Source organism: Schistocerca serialis, chromosome 1 (assembly GCF_023864345.2).
Source record: "Schistocerca serialis cubense isolate TAMUIC-IGC-003099 chromosome 1, iqSchSeri2.2, whole genome shotgun sequence".
NCBI classification, from domain to species: Eukaryota; Metazoa; Arthropoda; class Insecta; order Orthoptera; family Acrididae; genus Schistocerca; species Schistocerca serialis.
Window position 1 is genome coordinate 979,783,468 of NC_064638.1, and position 27,606 is coordinate 979,811,073.

The window sequence follows — 27,606 nt, forward strand, 5'->3', positions numbered from 1 at the left end:
AGCGCTTACAATCAATTCCTTTATAAAAAAAGTCTTTTGGTAACACACGCAATCACTCATGCACCGCGTGGCGTACCTCTTCATTAGAACGGAACTTCTTTCCTCCCATTATGTCTTTGAGTGGCCCAAACATATGGAAATCACTTGGGGCAAAGCCTGGTGAGTATGGTGGATGAGGAAGACACTCAAAATGCAGGTCTGCAATTGTTGCAACTGTTGTACGGACAGTGTGGGGCCTTGCATTGTCATGCTGCAAAAGGACACCTGCTGACAGCAATCCACGTCGCTTTGATTTGATTGCTGGCAGAAGATAATTTTTTAGGAGATCTGTGTATGATGCACTGGTGACAGTGGCCCCTGTAGGCATGTAATGCTCCAAAATGACCCTTTTTCGTCCCAAAAGAGAGTCAGCATAACCTGCCCTCCTAATGGTTCTGTTCGAAACTTCTTTGGTTTTGGTGATGAGGAATGGCGCTATTCCTTGTTCGTTCTCTTTGTTTCCGGTTGGTGGAAGTGAACCCAGGTTTCATCCCCAGTAACGATTCTTGCAAGGAAGCCGTCACCTTCTCGTTCAAAGCGCCGAAGAAGTTCTTCACAAGCACCAACACGTCGTTCTCTCATTTCAGAAGTCAGCTGCCGTGGTACCCATCTTGCAGACACTTTGTGAAACTGGAGCACATCATGCACAATGTAGTGTGCTGACCCATGAGTAATCTGTAAACATGCTGCAATGTCATTCAGTGTCACTCGGCGGTTTTCCTTCACTTGGGCTACAACTGCTGCAATGATCTGTGGAGTCACAACTCGTTGTCCCTGACCTGGACGAGGAGCATCTTCCACTGAAGTCACACCATTTGCGAACTTCCTACTCCATTCGTAGACTTGCTGCTGTGACAAACATACATCACCGTACTGAACCTTCATTCGTCGAAGAATTTCAATAGGTTTCACACCTTCAGTACGCAAAAACCGAATAACAGAACGCTTTTCTTCCCTGGTGCAAGTCGCACGTGGGGCGGCCATCTCTATACTGATACTGCGACAGTATGTGTGCATCTGCACTATTCTGCCACCTAAAGGCCATTCTGCACGCTGTTTGTAGTAAGCATACCAACTTACAGGATGTTGTTGTTGTTGCTGTTGTTGTGGTCTTCAGTCCAGAGACTGGTTTGATGCAGCTCTCCATGTTACTCTATCCTGTGCAAGCTGCTTCATCTCACAGTACCTACTGCAACCTACATCCTTCAGAATCTGTTTAGTGTATTCATCTCTTGGTCTCCCTCTACGATTTTTTACCCTCCACGCAGCCCTCCAATACTAAATTGGTGATCCCTTGATTCCTCAGAATATGCCCTACCAACCGATCCCTTCTTCTAGTCACATTGTGCCACAAATTCCTCTTCTCCCCAATTCTATTTAGTACCTCCTCATTAGTTATGTGATCTACGCACCTAATCTTCAGCATTCTTCTGTAGCACCACATTTCGAAAGCTTCTATTCTCTTCTTGCCTAAACTATTTATCGTCAACATTTCACTTCCATACATGGCTACACTCCATACAAATACTTTACAAATACTTTCGGAAACGACTTCCTGACACTGAAATCTATATTCGATTTTAACAAATTTTTCTTCTTCAGAAACGCTTTCCTTGCCATTGCCAGTCTACATTTTATATCCTCTCTACTTCGACCGTCTTCAGTTATTTTGCTCCCCAAATAGCAAAACTCATTTACTACTTTAAACGCCTCATTTCCTAACCTAATTCTCGCAGCATCACCCGATTTAATTCGACTACGATCCATTATCCTCGTTTTGCTTTTGTTGATGTTCATCTTATACCCTCCTTTCAAGACACTGTCCATTCCGTTCAGCTGCTCTTGCAGGTCATTTGCTGTCTCTGACAGAATTACAATGTCATCGGCAAACCTCAAAGTTTTTATTTCTTCTCCATGGATTTTAATTCCTACTCCGAATTTTTCTTTTGTTTCCTTTACTGCTTGCTCAATATACAGATTGAATAACATTGGGGATAGGCTACAACCCTGTCTCACTCCCTTCCAAACCACTGTTTCCCTTTCATGCCCCTCGACTCTTATAACTGCCGTCTGGTTTCTGTACAAATTGTAAATAGCCTTTCGCTACCTGTATTTTACCCCTGCCACCTTTAGAATTTGAAAGAGAGTTTCCAGTCAACTTTGTCAAAAGCTTTCTCTAAGTCTACAAATGCTAGAAACGTAGGTTTGTCATTCCTTAATGTTTCTTCTAAGATAAGTCGTAGCGTCAGTATTGCCTCACGTGTTCCAACATTTCTACGGAATCCAAACTGATCTTCCCTGAGGTCAGCTTCTACCAGTTTTTTATTCGTCTGTAAAGAATTCGTGTTAGTATTTTGCAACCGTGACTTATTAAACTGATAGATCGGTAATTTTCACATCTGTCACCACCTGCTTTCCTTGGGATTGGATAACGGCGCGAAATTTCTATTTGTTATTACAAATTTAAGGTTTTTATTTGATTCGACCTCGTATTTGGACCTCTGAAGTCTAGCAGAAACAGACAGCAGTTTCAGCAGCGTTGAATGTCTTGCACGTGTGTTGTGTGTGCTACAAAGTATTATTTTAATGTTTTGGTGAAGGTTCGCAGCCACAGGGAATATTCCTCGTGGTCAATAAAAACCAATCACTCCACGACAGCAACGGCAGTTGGCCTTAGCTTCGCAATGAAATACCGCCAACAGTTGACGTCGAGTTTCTTTCCCGGCTAACCTAGCATCGTGCATTCAGAGTGGTTAGTCTATATGGCATATATCCAACAATGTGTGTCCCACTCACAGCGGAAGAGAGTGGAATTTGTTTTATGTGACGCCCGCAGCATCGAGACTGGGGTGTAGCCGAGTGAAGAAAGGCGTTCTTGGCAGGTGAGGAATGATTCTCATCACAAATTCATCTGGCGGGAGCACGGCAGCCGATATAATCTCAGTAAAATCGTGGACCCAGATATGTTGCCCGTGTGTGTGTGTGTGTGTGTGTGTGTGTGTGTGTGTGTGTGTGTGTGTGTGTGCGTGTATGTGTGGATGAGAGGCGGGGGGGGGGGGGCTGTCAGCCGTATGTAGCCACACCCACTACTAACAGCTTATTTGCTTCTATCTTTTTAATTCTTTAAATGTTTATCTTCGGCTTCAGAACTTTTCTAACAGCTTGTTTTGAAACAACTGTACGCCAAAAGTTGGGTCATCAAGCTTCTTTTCTAACGGCCTGTTTTGAACACAGCTGTAGACCGAAAGTCGGGTCATCAAGCCTCATCTCGTAAGGTAACTGTTACATGTCCTGTTCAGGAAATATATGCCCATTTCTAGATCAACATAAGGGAGCTAGTGTAATATGAGCTCCTCTACTGTACATCTACAAGAACGCTGCAGACAAACTTACCACAAGCTGAGAGTTGCTAAGAGGGTGTTTCAGTTAAAATTTTCTATTTTTTGGACAGTACACCATTTTCAGTGGATGCACTGGTCAAACCAAACCAAGTCAAATCTGGCATCAGAAATAATGCAAACATGAAAAATTTGCTCAATCAGCAGTGTTTGATTCTGATCAAGATGCAATAATTCTTCTAATCAGAGTTCCAAAAGTTTTCAGTAAAACCCAATATCGGTGGACAGAGGGAGTGGGAAGGAGGCACCGCTCACAGTATTTGCGTGATTCCTCAATGTGAGACCCTGTATTCACAAAAAGGAAAGAACTGTCAGTGGCACGCACGTATTCTAACGGGGAAAAATGATGTTGACCTCATCCCGACTGATGGCTTGGTGAACAGTTCTAGAAGTAAGCAGAGTTAGTGACCTAATGGGTCTACTACAAACCAGTACGATTTAGCATTCAAGTAATTCCATGAATGAATCATTCTGGGTATAGCGGAGGTCTGCACACTTGCGAATACCGATTCCTGCTTAAGCCTTAATTCCACATCCACAAAATTGGAATACTTCGCACAGAAGTTTCGCATTTCACTCTCTCCAGATGTAAACAAGACAGATGCGGATCACGACACATTTTACAACTCTGTAGACAGGAAAAGATACTTTCCTATGTTGTGACCCATCCACAATACCTCGCTGACCAAGTCTTCTTACGCTACAATGTTTTATTGACATATCAGGGTGAGAAAATTAACATAGGGCATCCAAAATATATCCGGAATGGATAAATATATCTAGATCAGGTTTTTGCCAAGTTCAAGCGGGCAATACGGCTTATGTCCTGACGTTTGCAAAAAAATTTTGTCGTTTTTAGTGCCGAATTATGGCACCGACTTTGTGTTTTCTCCTGCTGGAGGTGTATACTTTTTCTGCTTCTGAGAGAGCTTCAACGATATGACATGTATGATCCTTGATCGTGTACCATCAAGATATCAGCGCTGCAAACCACTGTCCCGCCGTCAGGAGAAGAAATTTCACAAACATCTGCCCTATTATACCACATGTAAGGCTCTGAGCACTATGGGACTCAAGTTCTGAGGTCATCAGTCCCCTGGAACTTAGAACTACTTACACCTAACTAACCTAAGGACATCACACACATCCATGCCCGAGGCAGGATTCGAACCTGCGACCGAAGCGGTCGCGTGGTTCCAGACTGTAGCGCCTAGAACCTTTGGACACTCCGGCCGGCATACCACATGTAAGCAAACACGTGACTCAGGTATGGTTCTTGCGTTTATTATCACCGCTGTCCATACCAAACTGAAAATACTGAAACGCTGTAAAATGATTCTCGATAAAAAGTTCTGCAGGGTGAACATCAAGAGCTAACGGCAACACAGGCCCCTGTTATAAGGCGTTTCATACCTTCGGGAGTCGTCTGTTTCCTAACAGACCTCCTGCTCTAATTGTCACCACCGATAAAAAAGTACAGAAGTGTTAAGATTGGTGAAAGAGCACACCATTTTGCGCGTTCTTAACGAAATTCCACTGTTGCCCTAATGTTCTCTTACGTGGGGCTGTCATTAAATGTGCTAAATGGTAGGGATCTCCAGCGTGTTGTTACCAAACTGATTGCCTTATGTCCAGTGAGATGTCTTCCAATGACTGTGGAAGCAGTATATCTTAGGAACTTGAGACACTACAGTATTTAGAGTCTCATCAGTAAAACAGGAACCAATGGTGCAGCTCTTGAAAAACTCGGACCAAGCGTTGATAGACGAAGAGCGTTGTATTTATCCACTTTTAAGTCAGCGTGCATTTTCATCTGACGATAGTGCATAATGCGAAGACTGACTTTTCCATGGTTTGTAAATGATGCTTCTTCGTGATACAAAATTTTGCATAGATACGCCGCATCACTTCGCGCTTTTCGTAGAACAACATTCGGAGAATTGTAAACAGTTTTGGAAGTCAATGCCGTGAAGTTGTAGATGGAGCGAAATGCGAAGAGGATGAAATATGATGGAATGTAGTTTCCGCAGAACACTCTTTTAGTTGATCCCTCTTGTATTTCCGAGATGCCTCTTAGTGACATTTGCACTGTGTGTTAGTGCCGCTGAAATGTTAATTTCATTCTTTCCTAAGTTGCTTTCCTTTCTCTTTGGCGCATTTTATTCTCCACACTTTCCGTTTCTAGGACTTATCTTTTTATTGTTTATAAAGACAAAGAGTGAATGTCTGCAATAATCTGGATACTCTCCAGCATACAACCGCACCGCTGCTCTAATAGTTAGTCGACATTCGCCATGAACGATATTCACTTGTACGACTGTTGTGTACATTGTGAATGTCTCAGTAGCTTTTTACGAGCAAGTTCTCTAATTGCCACACCAGCAGTACACAGGCTGAAGGGCTCGAAGGGCATAGGAAAACACAAGAACTATACCTGAGTTAAGCGTCTGCTTACATTTGGTATAATAGGGCAGACATTTGTGGAACCTCTTCTCCTGACTGTGGGACAGTGGTTTGCGGAGCAGTGATCTTGACAGTATTTGATCAAGTCTCATACAACTTGCGTTGCTGAAGTTCTCTTAGACATTTCTTTCAAATGTCACAGAAAAACGTAAATACAGTTCCATCAGAGAAAAATTAAGTCGATATTGTAATTTGGCGACTATAAACGATAAAAACCACTTGTGAACGTCTGGAAATTCAACATATTGTACATTATACCTTAGCGAAAACACACCTCTATATATTTGTTTATTCTGGATATATACGTGGGGTGGCTTGTCTCAGCTACCTCATGCTCTATTAACATGTTTCGATAACGAGCTTACTAAACAATGGATGTGTAAAATAATACAGGATGTTGAAGCTTAAAATTTAGCTGCAACTTCTGTGCGTATGCTCTGGACATAGGTTTTGTCACTGCTGACATCAGAAGCTGCCGGAAGACCTACTATAACAAATCGCGACGGATTGTCTCTCTAACATTTTTGAAGGAACTGAAACTGCGGTGCAGTCGTGACGTTATTTTTCTCCGTCGCCATTTCTTTAACTCCCATCGATTATCTCTCCTCACACCCGGAGCTCTGAGAAAAGAAGAAACGAAAACTTCGAAACTTCCGCCCCACTGACGGCATTTACCGAACTAGAGAGCTCAGAAGTTTCTCTAGAACTACCAGCCGAGTACAGTGGCGAAATAGCGCAGAGATTCAAAGAGTTGCTCACTTACTGTCTTCAGACTGAGAAACCAAGTAAAATCATCTCATTGAGCTGTAGTTCGCGAATGCATTAAAAGTGCCAGACACAATGATTCTTCAAATATAACTGTGGCTTATTGTTAAACAAAAAAAAAAAAACTTTCAGAGTTAGTCCATATGTGTATCATCCCGCGAGAGACATGGTCATCGAGAACTAGATTACGTTCCTTTTCCTGGGTGTTTGTTCATTTTGGAAGTAAATTTTCAGTGACAGTAGGCCACCCGAAACATGTAACTATTATTATCCTGATGTCACGTAACCTCCCTGTCACTACAACGGAAGGTTCCTCTAAGGACTTCCATGTGAGTATTCGTGTATTAACTGCTGGTGGACTGTGTTTCTAAGGCGGTGGCGGGAGAACGAACCAAGAACTAGTCCCGATAATTATGTAAAACAAAAGATGCAAAACAGGATGACATGCGTATTAGAACGATTTACGTTAACAGATAACGGTGATTCGATCCAGACCTGACTATCTCAAAATCTCGCAAACCAGCACATCAAACTGAGCGCCTTTGCAAGCCGGTCTCAACTTGCAAAGATTCCTTTGGATAATTTAGGAGCACATTTTAACACAGACAAATAAAGAACCTGTTGAGTCACTAGTGCTGCACGGCGACCAAAACAATGACGTAGTTCAACTTGGCACGAATAGTAAAACTCCAAGGAGATTTAGGCATGAATGCTTGCATAAAATGCAACTATAAAATTTGTGCCTCTGATCTTAGACTGAGAATGCCCATAATGTGTCTTGTTCGCAGCTTCAGGCTGCACATTTGTAAGCATAGTTGTACTAAGCGTTGATGATTTTCAAAACGTTGCGACTGATTACAGGGAGATGATGTCGTCAATGCTGCTGTTGTGGTCTGCAGTTCCAAATTTGTTTGCTGCAGGTTTCCATGTTAGTCTATCCTTTTCAAGCCTCTTCAACTCTGTTCAGCTAACACCACCTACATCCCTGATAATTCCTTGATACCCCAGAATGTATTCTATCAATCTTTTTCCCTCTGTTCTGTTCAGTACCTCTTCATTTGTTATTCCGTCTGTTCATCTAATCTTAAGCATTTTTCTACAACACCACATTTAAAAGCCTCTGTTTCAATTTTGTCTGAAATGCTTACCGTTCTAGTTTCACTTCCGTAGAGGGCTACACTCCTGACTTCCCAGCACTTAAATTGACATTAGATGTTAACAAATTGCTTTCTCTCTATTGCTAGTTTGCATTTTATATTCTCTCCTCTCTGGCCTTAATCAGTCATTTTCGTGCCCAAATATAAAAACTCATCTCCTGTTTTTAGTTCACCATTAGAAAATGTAAGTCCCTCAGCGAATTCGGCTAATTTCCATTGCCTTGTTTTATTTTTGTTGATGTTCGCCTTATAATCTCTTTGCAATACACTATCAATTCCGTTCAGTTGCTTTTCCAACCCTATGCTGTCTCGAACAGAATTATGCTCGGATATGAATCTTCCTGGCAGATTAAAACTGTGTGCCCGACCGAAACTCGAACTCGGGACCTTTGCCTTTCGCGGGCAAGTGCTCTACCATCTGAGCTACCGAAGCATGACTCACGCCCGGCCCTCACAGCTTTACTTCTGCCAGTATCTCGTCTCCTACCTTCCAAACTTTACAGAAGCTTTCGCAGGAGAGTTTGGAAGGTAGGAGACGAGATACTGGCAGAAGTAAAGCTGTGAGGGCCGGGCGTGAGTCATGCTTCGGTAGCTCAGATGGTAGAGCACTTGCCCGCGAAAGGCACAGGTCCCGAATTCGAGTCTCGGTCGGGCACACAGTTTTAATCTGCCAGGAAGTTTCATGTCAGCGCACACTCCGCTGCAGAGTGAAAATCTCATTCTGAGAATTATGCTCGCTTTCCAAATTCCTCCTTGGTTTCATAAACATCTGGTTAATGTGCAGACTGAACTACATCAGAGAGGGGATACAGCCCTGTCTGTCTCGTTTCTGAACTACGGCATCCCTTTTTGCATGTTCTTTGGCCATGTTAATTGCAGTTTGATTTCAAAAAGTCCATCCACCATTGGGAAATGTTTTCTCTAAATCTACAGATACTATAAACGTGGATTTGCCTTTATTCTACCTGTCTTCTGGAATAAGTCATTTCTTTGTATTACCTCACGTGTGCCTACATTTCCACGGAACCCGAAGTGATATTCCCCTAGATGGGCTGCTAAAAGGTTTTCCATTCTTCTGTAAATGAATCTTGTCAGGATATTGTAACCAAGACTTATTAAGCTGCTACCTCGGTAATATTCATAATTGTCAGCACCTGCCTTCTTTGTAAGTGGAATTACTACAATCTTCCTGAAGTCTGAGAGCGTTTCGCCTGTTTCTCGTATCTTGCACATCAGGTGGAATAATTCTGTCACATTTGGCTCTCCCAGCAATATCAGTAATTCTGAGGGATTGTCGTCTACTCCAGGGGCCACGTAGGTCTTTCATTGTTGTATTAAATTATTTTCCCAGTATCATATCTCCCATCTTATCTTCACGTACTTCCTTTTCCCTTCTATAAAACTTTTCTCGAGCCTGTCTCCGTTAAATACACCTTCTATATACTGCTCCATCTTTCTTTTCTTTGATTAGTAGTGGCGTACCCTCTAAGCTCGTGATATTCGTATAACAGCTTCTTTCCCCCAAACGTCTCTCTAAATTTTCCTGTAGGCAGCATCAGTGCTGTATTCCTAACAAAAATAGTGGGTCGACTCACCTAAAGAAGATCCCATATGCTGGAGTACCGGTCAGGCTACGGCACGTGTAGACTAGCCTTCTTGCCTTGGTTGTCTTCGGTATGCCTGTGAGTTTTGATCCATACTTTGATGTAATCCTTGGTGTTCCAGAGATGTAGCGGAGACCCCACAATTTATATAAACATTAAGGATGAGAGATGGCAAACAGGAAGTGCATTCTACAGTGTTGTCATTAACTAAGTTCATCGTTCTGAAGCCTCTTTGACGGGCCGATGTGCTCATAGGTAGTGTATCAACACAAAACGTGATTTCAGGTTTTCAGGAATGTTCTCTCCACTGTTGCTTCTACAATCTCAGAAACCTTTCTTACACTTGGATAAGAAAGAAGAAAACGGTCAAATATTTTTCTTGGATTCTCTTTCCCTTCTAGCCATGAGCTTACAATGTCATAGGCCTGTTTTTTTACTGTCCAAAACATCGATCTCTTTCATGAAGGATCTCAATTATTCACAGTCATTAAAAATTAGCCTTCGCCTCAGACTGTCGCTAAGGTTCTGACAGAACTGTTTCCTATTAATCTGGGTAACACTCTGCTTGAGTTTCCTCTGGGAACCAGTGAAACGTCTTTGAAGCACTCTTCAAAAATAACTTTCTCTGTTTCCTTTATGTAAGCACCTGGCATTTCCTTCACTTGTTTAATGGCTCTTATTGACCTCGTAATTGCCCTACATGGTGAGGGAATATTACTACTGTCCTTTTGGAGACACTGTGAGAGGATATTAATCTTTTCAAGAACATAAGAAAACAGTGTAATGTTGCTCACATACTCATGCTTGATAGCGTTTTCTGCAATCCCTTGAGCTCTTCCATTATAACTGATTTTCGAGCCACATCATCCTACATCTATTGGAATGATCATTAAGATCCTGGTAGGACTTCCATACCGCTTGCACTACTCTAAAGCTTGAGGCCACCCAACGAACTGAGAATACTTCAGATATCTTCGTAAGTTCTGTACCTAGCTCTTGTGCAACAGCTGATAGTTGATGATGATTCTTTGGAGATTGATGATTAAAAACGCATACAGCTTGTTAAAAAAATGATAATCTGATTCATGCCAGGAATCTCTTCGATTGAGTGACCAACACATAATTCAAGTCCGCAGCTCGTGGTCTAGTGACTACCGTTGCTGCCTCTGGATGACGGAGTCCCTGGTTCGATTGCCGGCCGTGTTTGGGACTTTCTCTACCCGGGGACTCGATGTTTGTGTTGTCCTCAACATTTCATCATCTTCATCATCATTCGTGACAGTGGCTAGATGGGGCTGTATAAAAAAACTTGGACTGTGTAAAAATTGGGACTTTGTAGGGCGCTGATGACTTCGGAGTCGAGCGCCCCACAAACCAAACATCACCATCACCACCATAATTCATTTCCATGGCACACAATGTCATTTGAATAGTTTGTTGTACTTGTTCTTAAGTTGGTGTAGAACATCTGAATTCCAACCTAGCATTACACTAGCATCATCACTGGTTGCTGCAATGAAATTGTGATTCAAATAACTTGAAGAAAAACCATGCTCCGAGAGACATTTTAGAAGTTCTGCTTCTATTGTTTCTGCATCTGATCTTTTAAGTTCGATAATGTCCAAAAAGAAGGTATTTACGTAACCATCACTTATTTCAGACCTTAAATACACTATTACGATTGATTGTGATGCAACAGATGTATACTCATCAATCAGTACAGAGACCTTGGAATTCTTCGATATTATGGATGAACCGAGCTTCTTCCTCATAGCGTCCGCAATGCAGTCTATGATGTTGGCACAACTGAGTTTGCTCTGCAGTGTTTTGCCAATGTGGAGACCATTTTTAATTCCCAAATCCACAAGCTTGTGAAAATTTAAATATGGTTTGTTATTTTTTGCTACAAAATATGCTGTGCGAAACACTTTCCTTGTGCTTTCAAAAATGTGTATCTGCTGTTCAGCTGCAAGGTTTTCGAGAACTTTGTTTTGTCTCTCTTTTCGTTATCTGTATTAATTTTTGTTTGCTTCCACAAGCTGGATCCACCGAAATACTACTCCATTCTTTAGACATGTACACTCCCTGTGTTTTACTCACTCCAATATTTTGCACATCTTTACAGAATGAGCAACCCAACTTGCCTTCCATACACACTACACTAACCACTCATATTTCATCTTAAATTCTTTCCTTCTTCTGTCGTTCCAACAAACAGGACAATTAAATATATTTTGGGAAGCCAAATAACTTACTTACAATACTTCACACGATTGGCCTGCCTCTTCAACAATACTTGTTACGGTGCTACTATTCGTATATGAAGCAGATGGGCCATTATCAGCTCCTCGTTTCTCCGAACCACACTGGCCATCTTCTGTAGTTGAACCACGGAATTAGATTTACTGAAATAATCTACTATAGTGCGTTTCATACTGAAAAATTACGCCTTTCAATTACTAGCACAGTTTATACACTTTTCAACTAAAAAGGTAATACGCCAGGCTTAACAACGGTAAAGTAATAGTAGATCCGAAGGAGTCAACAGGGCTGTTTACTACAACGCCTGCTCCACTGAAAAGAAATCTGATGACCAGTACCCGTGCCAGTCGTGCAGTGGCTAACGATTAATGCTGTTAATAATCTGACTCTAAACGCAGAAACGGACGACTCCAAGTAATAAGTAAGTCTACTGTAATAATATCATAGCAAAGATTCAGACCAAGAGCCGACATTCGATATTGTGGATGGATCATTGAAGATTGCTATATCATCATAAGAAAGGGAGAAATGTTTTTATTTTACTTATGTCTTATCTTACAGATTAGGTTTCTGATAGGAGTAAGGTTTTGTTGTATCAGTAGCCATCAGACGCTCGCGCAATTTGAAGCAACGTTGGCGCCCGCGCGCCGGCATTTACATCGCCACGAATTGGTTTCCGTGACCGAATGCCCATACATTATTACATCGGGCTAGAGAGTAAAATCAATCAGTGTGAAGGTCACGTGCCATAAGGTGAGCCGATAGATAACCAGGGAATACCTGAGAATGAAGCGCGCAAATAATTAAGTGTTCAATAGGTGGTGTAAATACCGCCCACTCGAGCGCCCGAAGATTAAAGAATACATCAGTGTGCGGAAGAAGAGAATAAGTGTTTTCAGTCATTATTATGATGTCACGCTATGTGAGCATTTAAAGGCGAGTAGCAGGCCGGCGCAGAGCAGCTCAGAACAGCCAAGAATGGGGCTAGGTATTTGTTGACGCTCAGCAATGCTACAGTGTGCGCCCGCGTGCCCGTGTGTGTGTGTCTGTGTGTGTGTGTGTGTGTGTGTGTGTGTGTGTGTGTGTGTGTCTGTGTGTGCGTCTATAATAGCATAAAACGACAAATGCCGTCAAAACTGAGCGCGCATTTCATTCGATGTTCCGACTCTGTGAGACATAACTCAGAACTGACGATAATTTAATTTAGAGACCAATGCCGGCATCCACCCGTGTTCCCACTCCAATGTAGAGAGCCTGTATATATAGGCTCTCTACTCCAATGCAGCCCTGGGCGACATCTGTCTTTCCGCTAGTTATCCATGCTTCCGAAGTCTTGCATTTGCCTTCTAGTCATTCCTGCTTAGCCATTTTGCGCTTTTTGTCAATGTCATTTTTAGATTTCTATATTCCCTTTCACTTGCTTCGTTTACCACATTGTTATATTTTCTCCTACTGCCAATTAAAATCAGTATATCCTGCGTTATCCAGGGATTCTACAAGGCCTTGTTATTTTATGCATATGATCTTCCGCTGCCTTCCCTACTTCATCTATCAAAGCTACCTATTCGTCTTCTGCTGTTTTCTTTTCCCCCGTTTCAGTCAGTCGTTGTCTAATACACCCTCTGAAACTTTCCACAACCTCCGATTCCTTCTATTTATCCAGGTTACATCTCCTTAATTTCCTATCTTCTTGCTAATTCTTCAGTTTTAATCTACAGTTAACAACCAATAAATTATGAGCAGAGACCGTATCAGTCCATGGAAATGTCTTACAGCTTAAATCTGGATCGGAAATGGTTGGTTGTTTTTCGGAAGGAGACCAGACAGCGAGGTCATCGGTCTCATCGGATTAGGGAATGTAGGGGAAGGAAGTCGGCCGTGCCCTTTCAAAGGAACCATCCCGGCATTTGCCTGGAGCGATTTAGGGAAATCACGGAAAACCTAAATCAGGATGGCCAGACGCGGGATTGAACCGTCGTCCTCCCGAATACGAGTCCAGTGTCTAACCACTGCGCCACCTCGCTCGGTAAATCTGGATCGGAAATCTGTCTTCTCGTTACATAATCCACATAACATCTTACAGTGCCTCCGGGTCTCTTCCACGTGTAAAACCTTCCTTCATGATTCACAAATCGAGTGACAACGATTAAATTATGTTGTGTGCCCAAATTATATCAGGTGGCTTTCTCTTTCATTCCATTCCCCGGTCTACGTTTTCCAACTACTTTCTCTTTCCTGCTACCGAATTCCGGTAACCAATCACAATTTGGTGCCGGCTAACGGATGTAATCAAATATACTACTGTATTATTTTTGAGTCACATACAAAAATTCGATTTATACCTGTCCACATGTACCAGCAATGTATTAGAATGTTCAATGAAGCAGAAAGCTTAAAAAAATGGTTAAAATGACCCTGGGTAAAACTGGGAAATTTTACGGAAAGTAAAAAGAATACAGCCTATTATTAGATTTTAGTGTCCCTTAACTAACTGAATAATTTCATTTACACCATCATACTTTTTTTGCAATCTCTTCAACATCTGCAAGGCTAATTGGCATATTAGCTAGTGTGATGGGTGTCGGCTCCTTGTCAGTCTTGGATACCAAAGTGCGTTCACTACGTAGTTCGCAGCAGCTTAACAGCATTCCTATTTTCGTATTCCTTTTAGGCCTATTCCTAAACTGGTGTTCATTACCCTGTACTTACGTGGCCAGAAATCATGTTCTTCCTGCCACCACGACTAATATCTAACTTCAAACTATCCACTTCAGATTTTAAATTGTCTAACATATGCATCCAACAAAGGGATCGAAAATTTCACATACCGAACCGTAGGGTGTCGGTTTTGCTTTTCCTTATGACGAAATTCTCCTGAGTAGTTCCCGCCTGGAGATCCGGATTTTACCAAAGAGGATGCCATCAACATTGAGTCATTAAGCAGAGCTGGATGCATGTGGGAAAAAAATGGCGGCTGTAATTTCCCCTGCTTTCAGCCGTTCGAAGTACCAGCAGACCGCTGTCATACAGGCTATGGCCCGTGCAACTACTGAAAGGGCTGTTTCCCCTCACCTGGAATTGGGGTTAACGTTGCATCTCCATACATACACTGCTCCGTTGTGATTGCTTCTAACGTACAGTTATCTGTACTGTTGAGACATGCAAACTATCAAACGTCGCCGAGGTCCGCGAACAAAATCTTTTTTCTCCTGATTAACGATGGTCGCGATGTCAAGAGATTCGTCTGAGTGAGATTCACAGTATCCTGATTTGGAACCGGAATTTCTGCTAATTGAAGTAAGACGTGTATGCCGTTAGCCAAAAACCTTATAAGCGAGGTTCTCGGTATATTATCATATTTTACCTGTTTGTATATTGCGTATTCTGATGCATGGATTATGAAAGAAAAATGAGACGATAGAGAGTGCTGATGTCAGGTTCTGTCTTTCCTTCCCCCTTCCTCTCCTAACTGGGGCCACCCTACTCTTGCCTACACCATCGTGGAAACTGCTTGAAAGCCAGACTCGTGCTGGCTGGAACACTAGACCAAAAGCCGTTAATCCTGCGGGTGCGAATTCGATCCGGATCTGGCTCACAATGTCGCTTAGGCCAGCTAGCTGCGTGTAAGACTACACCAGCAGGTGTATGTATAAATAAAAAACATGTCAGTTTGGGGTCCGTTAGGAATCGTTATCCTCAGCCGTAAAATGATTACAATCAGAGATGGACAAAACAAGCAATCGCTTGTCAATCTGCACTTCATTGCGGATCTAGGTAGAATTCAGCTACAGTATAGCTATCATCAATGCGTTTAGTAGTGAGTCATATAGACCCAGAATGCATGAATAAACACGTTGTTAAAACGACTTTAATTGTAGATAGCTCAATTCACACTCCATGTGAACTGAGCAATGAAAGTTTAAGTCGTTTTAACGACATGCGAATATACATGTTTTTTGGGTTTATATGACTCGCTACTAATCGCACTGATGATGGCTATAACGTAGCTGAAGTCTAGTTAGATGTGCAATAAAATGCAGACTGTTCGCTATGTTCCTCTCTGATTATAGTCCCTTGTGTGTTCAAATCATGATTATCGTACGCTGAGAACGATGAATACGTACACAAAAGTTACACTACTGGCCATAAAAATGGCTACACCACGACGTGCTACAGAAGCGAAATGTAACCGACAGGAAGAAGATTCTGTGATATGCAAATTATTAGCTTTTCACAGCATTCACACAAGGATGGCGCCGGTGGCGAGACCTACAACGTGCTGACATGAGGAAAGTTTCCAACCGATTTCTCATACACAAACAGCAGTTGACCGGCGTTGCCTGGTGAAACGTTGTTGTGATGCCTCGTGTAAGGAGGAGAAATGCGTACCATCACGTTACCGACTTTGATTGTAGCCTATGGCGATTGCGTTTTATCGTATCGCGACATTGCTGCTCGCGGTGGTCGAGATCCAATGACTGTTAGCAGAATATGGAATCGGTGGGTTCAGGAGGGTAATACGGAACGCCGTGCTGGATCCCAACGGCCTCGTATCACTAGCAGTCGAGATGACAGGCGTCTTATCCGCATGGCTGTAACGGATCGTGCTGCCACGTCTCGATCCCTGGGTCGACAGATGGGGACGTTTGCAAGATAACAACCATCTGCACGAACAGTTCGACGACGTTTGCAGAAGTATGGACTACCAGCTCGGAGACCATGGCTGCGGTTACCCTTGACGCTGCATCACAAACAGGAGCGCCTGCGATGGTGTACTCAACGACGAACCTGGGTGCACGAATGGCGAAACGTCATTTTTTCGAAAGAATCCAGGTTCTGTTTACAGCATCATGATGGTCGCATCCGTGTTGGCGACATCGCGATGAACGCACGTTGGAAGCACGTATTCGTCATCGCCATACTGGAATATCACGCGCCGTGATGGTATGGGGTGCCATTGGTTACACGTCTCGGTCACCTCTTGTTCGCACTCACAGCACTTTGGACAGTGGACGTTACATTTCAGATGTGTTACGAGCCGTGGCTCTACCCTTCATTCAATCCCTGCGAAACCCTACATTTCGGCAGGACAATGCACGACCGCTTGTTGCAGGTCCTGTACGGGCCTTTCTGGATACAGAAAATGTTCGACTTCTGCCCTGGCCAGCGCATTCTCCATATCTCTCACCAACTGAAAACGTCTGGTCAATGGTGGCCGAGCAACTGGCTCGTCACAACACGCCAGTCACTACTCTTGATGAACTGTGGTATCGTGTTGAAGCTGCATGGGCAGCTTTACCTGCACACGGCATCCAAGCTCTGTTTGACTCAATGCCCAGGCGTATCAAGGCCGTTATTACGGCCAGAGGTGATTGTTCTGTGTACTGATTTCTCAGGATCCATGCACCCAAATTGCGTGAAAATGTAATCACATGTCAGTTCTAGTATAATATATTTGTCCAATGAATACCCGTTTATCATCTGCATTTCTTCTTGGTGTAGCAATTTTTATGGCCAGTAGTGTATAGTGTATTTTACGTGCTTCTTTTGCCGTTCATCGAATGCTCTCAGTTTTGTATCGACTTGAAAAAGATGTAAAAGGAAAATCCTCCCAAAAATGTGCAGTAGCAGATTACATAGCGGTTTATTTCGTTGGTAGACAAGTATAAGGGACAGTCAAATAAGTATGAGGCAGTTGGAAATAAGCTAAGTAAACTGTTCATTACTTCAAAATTAATCACCATAGCTGTTAATACTTTAATCTCACTGTGGGATGGCCTACATGTTGGCAAGGTTGTTTCCACTACGCCACAGAAGATTCTGTGGGAAGCCCTTACACATCCTCCACACAGTCCCGATCTCCCTCCATGCAATTTCCATATTTTTGGAGCCCTGAAGAAACACATTCGTGGCCACCGATTTGCTTCGCACGAAGAGATGCACGTCTGGGTACAATAATGGTTCTGCAGGCAACGGCAAACATTTATCCATGAAGGCATTGACTACCTTGTCTCACATTGGGGTAAATGTATTAATAGTTGCGGGATTACTATTGAAATGGTAAACAGTTTACTTACTTTTTTCCATTTGTCTCTTTCTCATTTGATTGCCCGTTATGTGTGTGGCACTGGTGGAAGTATGTCATTTGTCTTTGAGGCAGAAGGTAGCAACGTTATTTGCGGAATTTAATACATATCATAAATACGTAAGAAAGGGACATTATTTTTCTCACTAAAAGATTTGCCTTAGATACGCCAGAATAGGTGGTTCATCAAAAATAATAATTATACCAACGTACCATTTAAGAGGGGAAAGTCAACGCTCTATCTTCGCAGTTTTAAAGAGAATATGACCGACACCACGGCGGCGCTCCGACCCTCGCGTAAGTTCGCAAAGTGAGCAATCCTGCAAGCAAACAGACACAGTAGACCGGTGGATACGGGTAAAGCCCACGGGAGCGACACTAAGGCAGACAGTGACACCGAGTGTACACGGTGACGAGCTGTGTATTTGTTATTCCTAACAGTGAGGGCGTCGACAAGGAAGCTTTGCTTGTACGACGCGAGCGGACCCCAAACAATAGTCAATCATGGAATTCTGTAAACTCACTACGGATTCCGGAATGCTCTCCTGCTATGGTACACAAATGACATGCAGAAGAAAACAAACATTCTAAGAGAGCTGAGAGAACTCCGAGAATAAAATTAATTCCATCTTTCCAGCACTATCAGAGGTAAACGTTGAAATGGAATGTCCTTTAACGCTTTGTTTCTGCCCTCTGTAATGATTCTTAAAATGCTGGCTAGTCGCATAAGCAGAACCACCCAAAACATTTCTATTAGACGCAAAGCGTAAGTTGATGGACCACTTACGTCGTTCTTCAATTTGCTCCACACATTAAATGTAAGTACTTGCAACTTTAGAATGTGATTTCACACCTGTTAATACCAGAAAGTGTAAGTGATTTCCCAATAGTTATTATATTAAATTTGTAAATTAGAACGTTATGTGTCCAGATCGTTGTTAAATGAGCTTTCATTTTGGGTACGAAATCGTTTGGAAAGGATGTAATGACGTACCTGTAACCTCAATGTGTATAATGCTATTAAAGACTATTAAAATTTCAGGTTAGCAACTTAAAGTGGGAATTTGACCACTAATAAACTACTAGCAACAACATTGTGAACAGAACCCGCTCCGATAGCGCAGGCTCAAGTAATTCTGATCGTTGGACGTCGGAGATTCTAATACAAATAATGGAGCACACAAGTAAACTGTTTTCGAGGTGGACAAAGTTTATCCAAAATTGTCGGCAATGCCTCGCAAATTTTTCGTGTGGATCAAAGAAGAAATAATTTCAACAACATGAGTCCAGAACTGTTTAGTATTCGAGTCACCAGACTGTCTCTGTTGGACTGTTGATTATCCTTGTCATTTGGTGTATTTTACGAAATATTCTCAACACTTCAGACAAAAATAATTAGTACACTTTTCTGATTATCTGGGTCGCTTATCAGTGACAGTCCTCTGAGGGATGTGCTTCATTCACAACTACACTTCGGCACACTCCAGTGAAGCATAATGCACACTCCACTGGTAACTGGTTAGCCAGATGTGTAATAATACCTTCGTCTCCTCTTCAGTCTCATATCGATCGATTGGTTTCCGCTTTGCGAGGTTAATTCAAGCATACATTTAGGCAAATCTGCCTATAATAAAGCCACAACTGAATGCCTTCTAACTTAGAGAATATCTGTGACCTTGTTCATACGAGACTATCCTCTGATTTTTCGTAAACAACCGATCCCTAATGTTATCCATTATTTTCAATAAACCCTCCACACTAAAACAATGGTGGTAATGCTGTAAAAGATTTATTTTTCTCCTTGCGAATCCCTTCAACGGTTAGTAATCTGTAGTTCATTCACTCATTTTTGTTAGTTCCGTTTAATCTCATTGTAGAGCAGCAGCTTCCAAAAATGCCTGGAAGCTAAAGGTATCCATAAAGTTTACATGTTTTACTGTGTTCAATAAAAGCTACGTAATGCTAATAATGTGAATTGTTGTGACATCCATTACAATCCCAGATGGTTGTATAAGTACATAGATTAAGGAAAATAAATAAAACGTTATAGCAATTACATCTGCCTTAAACTAAGCCTCTATGATCATGTATGCAACATAATTACTAACAAAATTAATTTCCTCTCACATCAAGCAGAACTATGGTCAGAGCGATAGCTTCCACGCTGCAACGTGGTAGGCTCTCCAAATGACATCTGTTGTCACAGGAAATAATATTGCATTCGACGGCCAAGTAACACTAGGAGAGAAGCAAAGAATTTGACAACATCCACATGTAGACATGTGTTTCTTATGCGTTTCACGTCTGCTATTTATTCCTGATGTCAATCCGGCTGATTCAACAGCTCACGAAGTACTATATTGTTTACGAATAACTTTTATGGCAACGCTGAATCACAAAAAAATTACAATAGAGGTAGCACATAATGCGCAGAAAACTCTTTAAGAGCAGCTTACACATCGTTCAAAATATGATGTACGAGAATTTCAAAACAGATTCGAACAATGACAACATTTGATGAAGCAAACTTACCACTAAGAAACGGCAGTCTCGACCTTCGGCGGTCCGTTGCTGGAGTCCACCGCACAACGCACGAGTCACACAGTTCCGCACGCAACACGCACGCGACTGGGCTGAAGAGCGCGGACACACAATACACTACTCACTTCCGCCCGGCACCACAGCTTAACGCCGACTGAAGCCGGACGGCGTTCGCGCGGAGCGCGCTTCCTGCACTGCCATCTCGCGGCGGTTGGTCAAAGCTTTCTCGTGCCGCTAGCCGAAATCCGCACCGGAACCGTGAGTATCCGAGCAACCTCTAAACAAGACATACGTCGTCTCGATTGTTAGATGTCTTGCTAATGTATTTTGTCGATCTAAACTTAAACTGTCAGCTGAGCAAAGGTTACGTTCTGTAGAAAGGTGTTTCTTAAAGTGTGAACACAGAACTTCAGCTGCTTTTCGTAGTCCATAGATCTTCCTTCACTGCCTGTAAAAATAAAGAACTTATTAATGTGAAGAGAGTAAATAGAAGGTGTACATGACAGCAAAAACTGATTAGTTGCCAGCGTGAAAAAAATAATACTTGGCTTCCCCATTACGCCTACATGTGTAGGGAAGATTCGGGAAACTATAGGAAAAATATATTTGTTTTCTGTAAAAAAAACTCTTTTTTTGCGTCAGCCACATCATTAATACTAATATCAGGTTTAGCACAACGCGTTTCGGTAGCAAGCTGCTATCATCAGGTGTCTGTCTGCTAATAATACGTTACTTTGTCTATATATATTTGCGAGAAGGGCGATGTCTTTGTTTTTATTGGGCGTGGCAATGAAGGAGGCATAAACAACAAGAAAAATCGCACTGTAGGAAAACTAAATGACAACATAGTGTGTAAATGGTTCAGATGGCTCTAAGCACAATGGGACTTAACATCTGAAGTCATCAATCCCCTAGACTTCGAACTACTTAAAACTAACTAACCCAAGGACATCACACACATCCATGCCCGAGGCAGGATTCGAACCTGCTATAATGAATTCTACTCTGTAAATGATGAAAGTCTATATGAATGCAGCTTGCCGCTAACTTGGTGTAATGTTTTGTCTGTACAGAAGTGTATCTGTCGCCTTTATCGCTCTTTCACCCTCACACATAAATCGGTACAATAAAGTCAGGGCTTCTTGTTTTCTTATTAGGCTGATCCGTGAAAAGACAGACAAACAATTATGCTAATGGAGGATTCTGAGTAATTTCTCGAATTTCATTCGCTCTCTCTCTCTCTCTGTCCCTTATCTGTGTACAGTTTAACTATATTATTTACGTGAAATCAGCCTAGTAGAATCTCTGGTGGAGCCCTTCGTCTTAATATTCAGCGGCTGGCTTGCTAGAAAAGATCTTTACATTTGTTATTATTATTAAGCGCTGCATTCAGTTGGGAAAATCGATCGTTTGAACAATTCGTTCAGCTTACGACAGATCTAAAATTTCAGATGTGGACGAAGCCTTTTAAGACGATTTATAAAAACTCAGAGATTGCAGGCTCTCTTCGTCACAGCTGAAACTTCCCAATTAATTACAGGGCCCAGACAATCGTCAATGATTCAGACAGAGAACTCATTCGTCATTCACTCTAGAATAAAATGGTCACAAACCTTATTTCTGAGGAAAATTGTATATTGAATCCATTTCCGTACATGTTACGTTTTGTGTGGGTTCCAAGTCTCATGCAATTTGCTTTTACAGGTTTTTTCTTCTTCTTTACTTATCACGCTAGCGGCACAAACTTCCTAGCTCGCTTTAGCGCGAAGACGAGTAAATAAATCTCTTTTAGCAATCCGATAATCTTCCAACCGATACTTCCGAAGCTGTTCCTTTATCCCCCTATAATAACCATGGAGCATACATTTCTGTACCTCTGTTGTTCCAAAGAATAAACGTACTAGAAAAATACTTTGGCGTCGACGAGCTGTCGGCGCATATATTACTAGAAAATCTGATCAGATACCTTTCAACCGTAAATACATGTGGATGATTTGGTTGACCATTATTAATTATTGCGTGGTAGAGGGTAATTTTCCGTGGGGAGATTACAATGCCCCTCGGAGCGAGCGAAGTTTGTGAGCTCAATTTTGATTCACCGAACACACTTCGCGAGCTATCTATTAGCGTGGATAACCCGGAAGTGATGATTGTCAGTCCTCCGACTGAAAAAGAATATTATATTTGAGACAGACGAAGAAAAGAAATGTTGAAGACAGAAGAAATGAAGAGACCGGTACCGCGGCTGTATTGCTTTTACGTGCATCTAGGTGTTATATTTGCTGTGCACAACCAAGGAAGATGATCTTTCATGAACTGATGTCAGGGTCTACCCATTCGGGAACTTTCTTAAGCAGGGAAACCTTGGAAAACCTCTTAAGCCTAGACCCCCAGCCTACGGTACATAGAAGATAGGAAAGCCTGTAGAAGAAAAAAAAATATAATTTTGAAATAGATCTCTAAAGGAAAGACCGGGATCAATTTGTATCACGATTTGGAGAAGAGTGGTTTGTGCCTCTAGCAAAAAAAAAGTTTTACAATAAATAACGTGAATTCTCGTTTTACAATCTTGCTCCTGGTACAATATCTTGCGGTGCTAAACTCCCCCGGGTCTTGCATGTCCCCGACGTCCGCATTTGTAGTCGGTCTTCTACGCGGCCCCCTCTGTAGTTGATCTTCTACGCGGCCCACAGTGGGAAGAGTAGAAGGAACAGGGATACTCGAATTCACATGCAACATTCATTCCAAAAGAATTAGCAATGACCAAAAGGAAAACTCTTCCTGTAAGAGAACTGATTAGGTTGCACCGTCCAAGATTCTCCTTTTTGAAAGCAAAATCTTTATGGCTTCATGGATCCTTTTTGTTACGACGTACTTCAAGGAATTCAACCCTTAACTAATGATGTTGCCAAAAGCATCCTCCGATTTACTCCCTTTTGAATACTCCTTTTGACTTTGCCTCCCCACTTGTGCTTATAAGTCCAAAAGTTCTAACACATTTTCTATCATTGATTTGTTCTTCGTAATTTAAAGGATTCATGTAACTTACTATAGATTTTGGATTCAAATCATCGAATAATGGAAAGTGTAGTTCATTTTATACCAAGACATCATCCATATTTCCTTGATAAGTCATATAATTTAGCTATACTCAAAACTTTTTATTCTAAATACATATATTTCTTTGCTTGAGTGCTGAAATTTAGAAGTTATTAGCATTGAGGAATGCGGATTCGCTTCTTTCAATTACTCTCTGATTCATACGGTGTTCATCCATGCTCATATATGGAAATGGATTTTTCACACAAAATTCCCAAACGAACACGAACCATTAAATTACTACTGAATCTATGAATATTACTTTCTTTAGTCATTCATTAATAAATTAAAAACTCTTAACTTCTAATTATAACACCTATTCCTCTTAGAGTTCAACATGAATCAGTTTATCCTCGCGTTTGGTGCGAGTCTCTTACAAGGCATATCTGTGTCGTCTATATCGATTTTAATTCTCGCGCCGACGTCAACTGTTTTGCGCGGGAAATTATCTTGCGGCGTTAACCGTCACTCACGATTCACTACCACAACACATCCCTTCACACGTTTACACATGTAAGCGTTCACATGAGATTATATATGAATATTCACTCGGAACCTCTTTTGATTATTCCGCGTCATTTGCGGGAAACATTTCATTCTTCTTGGAGGTCAGTTAGATCCTTAATCATTCTTGATGACATTAGCAATGCTAAAGTTCTATGTTCACCCAAACCACAGGTGAAGCCTATCTCCACTATCTTCTTTACAACACTCGATAATAATAGTTAGTCACTATTTCTATACTCTATGTCACTGATTAACTATTTCGATTTAAAGGTTTCTATCACTACACACACAGTTTATTGTTATGTTTTTTTACGAGCGTTCATTTCTGTCACTCGGAACACCATTCCTCCCTATCTTCTAATCTTCATTATACTTTTTTAAGTCGTTATGAGAAAATAACCCTTTTATTTTGTTCGATCCCGGGTATGCTAACAGATAAGCCCCCGGATTCGGAATTTGTAGGATAATGTATGGTCCAGTATATAGTAACTCCCATTTCTTTATACTTTTCTTTATTACGGATGATTTGGTATGTCGTTTAAGTAGTACCTTCTCTCCGACATGGTATGTCTGTACCCTTTTGATTAATTTGTCATATCGTTGTTTTCTTTGATCAGCCTTTTTCGTCATATTTATGATAGCTTGTCTTATTTTTTCTTCCCAAGGCATCTCAGTTTCCTGAGTTTTGGAGATATGGTCAGTCCAGAAGTTTTCCTCTTTTGCTCCGAACATCAATTCACAAGGTGTATATCCAGTTGAGGAGTGGGGCATGTTATTGTATATCTGCTCAAACTCTTCCACATAATTTGCCCACGCAGTTTGCTTATTATGGCAATACGTCATCATAAATCGATTGAATTCTCTAAAAATCCTCTCAACCAAATTGCCTTGTGGGTGGTAAAATGATGTTAGTATATGTTTCATACCGACTTGAGACAAAGTCTGCTTCCATCGGAGTCCCGTGAATATTTTAGCATTGTCTGTTATGATCGCCTTAGGTGTACCAACATGTGGAAGATAATCCCTTATCAATCTTAATACAATTACTTTGGCTGTAGCCGCCTTTATCGGGTATAGCTTTACGTATTTCGTACACACATCGAGAAATGCCAACACATATTTAACACCACCTCTTGAAGTAGGTAACGGTCCACACAGATCGCATGAAATTCTTTTGGTTTTTGTACTAATATAGAGCATAATGGATGCTTAGTCCCTTTTGAATCCGGCTTTGTTTTTTGACATATTATGCATCTCTTTAAGACCTCATGCACTCTGCGCTTTATGTTGGGAAAATAACAGTACCCACTTATTTTGTCTGCACATTTTGTCGCCCCGAAATGTCCCCAAATTAAATGAGTGAACCATACAAGTTTCTCTATTTGTGCCTCAGGTATACAAACACACCAACGGACTTTGTTTGGCCTTCCACAGCGGAAAAATAATACGCCATTTACCAGCTTGTAATAGTTTGCCATCTGATCCGAAGGTTGCTGTTGTAACCTTTGAATGACACTTCCCCATTGAGCATCTTTTTTCTGTAACTGGGCCATATGCACACACAAATTCACGTAGTACGCCTTAAATGGATTTTCCTGCAGCAGCAATACAGGGAATTCTGAGGAATTATTTACTTCAATCTCTTTTGTTAAACCCAACGGTGACCTTGATAGAGCGTCAGCAATAATGTTTTGCTGCCCTGAGACATGTACGATTTTAAACTGGTATTGTTGCAGAGCGAGCGTCCATCTAGCCAGCCTGGGGTGTAACAGTTTACACGTTTGTAAAAACGTTAATGATTGGTGATCGCAATATACGATAGTCTTCGACCCATATAAATAATAATGAAATTTTTTAAATCTCCAGACGACCGCAAGAGCCTCTAATTCTGTCGTCGTGTACGTTCGTTCACAGTTGGACAAAACACGACTCGCAAACGCAATAGGACAAAAGGTAAGCTGTCCATTTATCTTGCGTACTTGGAAAAGGCACACTCCAAGACCCACATTTGACGAATCTGTTGACAAGTAGAATTCCTCTTGCATGTCCGGATGGTACAAAAGCGGTGCATTTACTAACTGCTTCTTTATCTCTTCAAATGCTTCTTGACACTCTAATGTCCAGAGCCAGGGCACATCCTTCTTCAACAAACTATTTAGAGCTGCTGCATTCATGGCCTGATTCGTTATAAATCTTCTAAAAACTGAGGCAAGACCCATAAACCCTTTTAATTGCCTCCTATTTCTCGGTGTTGGAAACTTACTAATCGCAATTAGCTTCTCCTTGGTTGGTAAAATTCCCTTTGCGTCAATTATATGCCCCAGGAACTTGATTCTGTTTAGTGCAAAATGTGATTTCTGTAGGTTAGCAGTTATTCCCATGGTTTTGAACACGTCCAACACCCGACTCAGTAAGGTAATATGCTCCTCCCAGGTCTTCGATGCAATAAGCATATCATCAACAAATACTGTTATCCTGCTTCTTAGTTCTGGGCCTAGAGCATAATCTAGAGCTGCTATAAAGATTCCAGCACTAATGTTGAGTCCGAAAGGAACTACAGTAAATTGGTAACTTCTTCCGGCATAAATGAAAGCTGTATATTTCCTTGATAACTCATCCAGCTTGACCTGCCAATACGAACTCCGCAAATCGATGCTCGTCAAATATTGGACATCCTGGAACCGTTGTATCAGTTCATCTATGTTTTCCGGATGTGTTCTCACTGGAATTATGATTTTATTTATTTCCCTGGCGTCGAGTACCAGTCTCACAGTTCCATTTGCTTTTGGCACGACCAACAATGGGGAGCAGTATGGGCTTGTAGAGGGTTCGATCAAACCCCATTTCAACATGCGATCTATTTCTTTTTGAACTTGCGCCTTTAACCTCCAGGGAACAGGATAGAAAGTTCTACAATACGTTTCGTGCGGCTTAACGTAGAGATGGCATATGTATCCCTTAATAACTCCTGGCCTTTCATCAAACACGTTTTCATACGCTAATAATAATTCTTTGAGCTGCTTCTTCTGATCTTCAATAATGCAGTGGGATTCATTTAACTTCTCATACACTAATTGACCGAAGTCTCCTTTGACTTGGAACTCATTATTTACGTGCTGTTTAGAATTTTGTGCAGTCCTGATTACTTGCACACTGATCCCACTATTATATTTTCTGGTAAGGCTTTCCTTTTTCAACAAGTCCAACTCAATTTCTTGTTTATTTACATTTAACCAAATTTTTCCAGTTTTAAAATCTATTCTGCATCCGTATTGACGTAGGCTGTCGACTCCGATAATGCAGTCTACCACCAAATTTTTCACAACAAGGAATGTGCTTAATATTGCTACATTTCCGACTTCTACACTAAGTAGTGACTGCACTTTTACATTAGCCGATCTAGCCCCAACGGCGCCTATTATTCTACAATTTTGAACTGGAAAAATTGGTACTCGTCTTATATTTCTGATCTTGTTGAATAGAGCCTGAAACACGTATGTAACGCAGCAGCGATGGCGAGGCATTGTAGCATCTGTGACCAGAGAGTATGCGCTTGACCGCGCGAGTGTTGCGAGCGGTTCTCAGTCAGTAGTAGTCGTTGCGAGTCTGTTAGTAGCAGTCGTTGCGAGTCTGTAGCTCTGTCTAGTTGAGAGCAGTACTCTGTTAGTAGTCGTCGCGTGCTGTAC

The 27,606-nt window shown here is 41.7% G+C and overlaps 1 protein-coding gene across 3 annotated transcripts in view; it reads right to left on the reverse strand.

Moving 5' to 3' along the window:
• Window positions 1-20,453, reverse strand: part of LOC126412923 (discoidin domain-containing receptor 2-like) — a 911,045-nt gene extending 890,592 nt beyond the window's left edge. For all 3 annotated transcript variants that reach the window (XM_050082831.1, XM_050082824.1, XM_050082815.1), the window contains exon 1: window positions 20,306-20,453. The gene's annotated coding sequence lies outside the window, so the exon portion shown is untranslated. The remainder of the gene's footprint in view (window positions 1-20,305) is intronic.
• Between the last annotated feature and the right edge of the window lie 7,153 nt (window positions 20,454-27,606).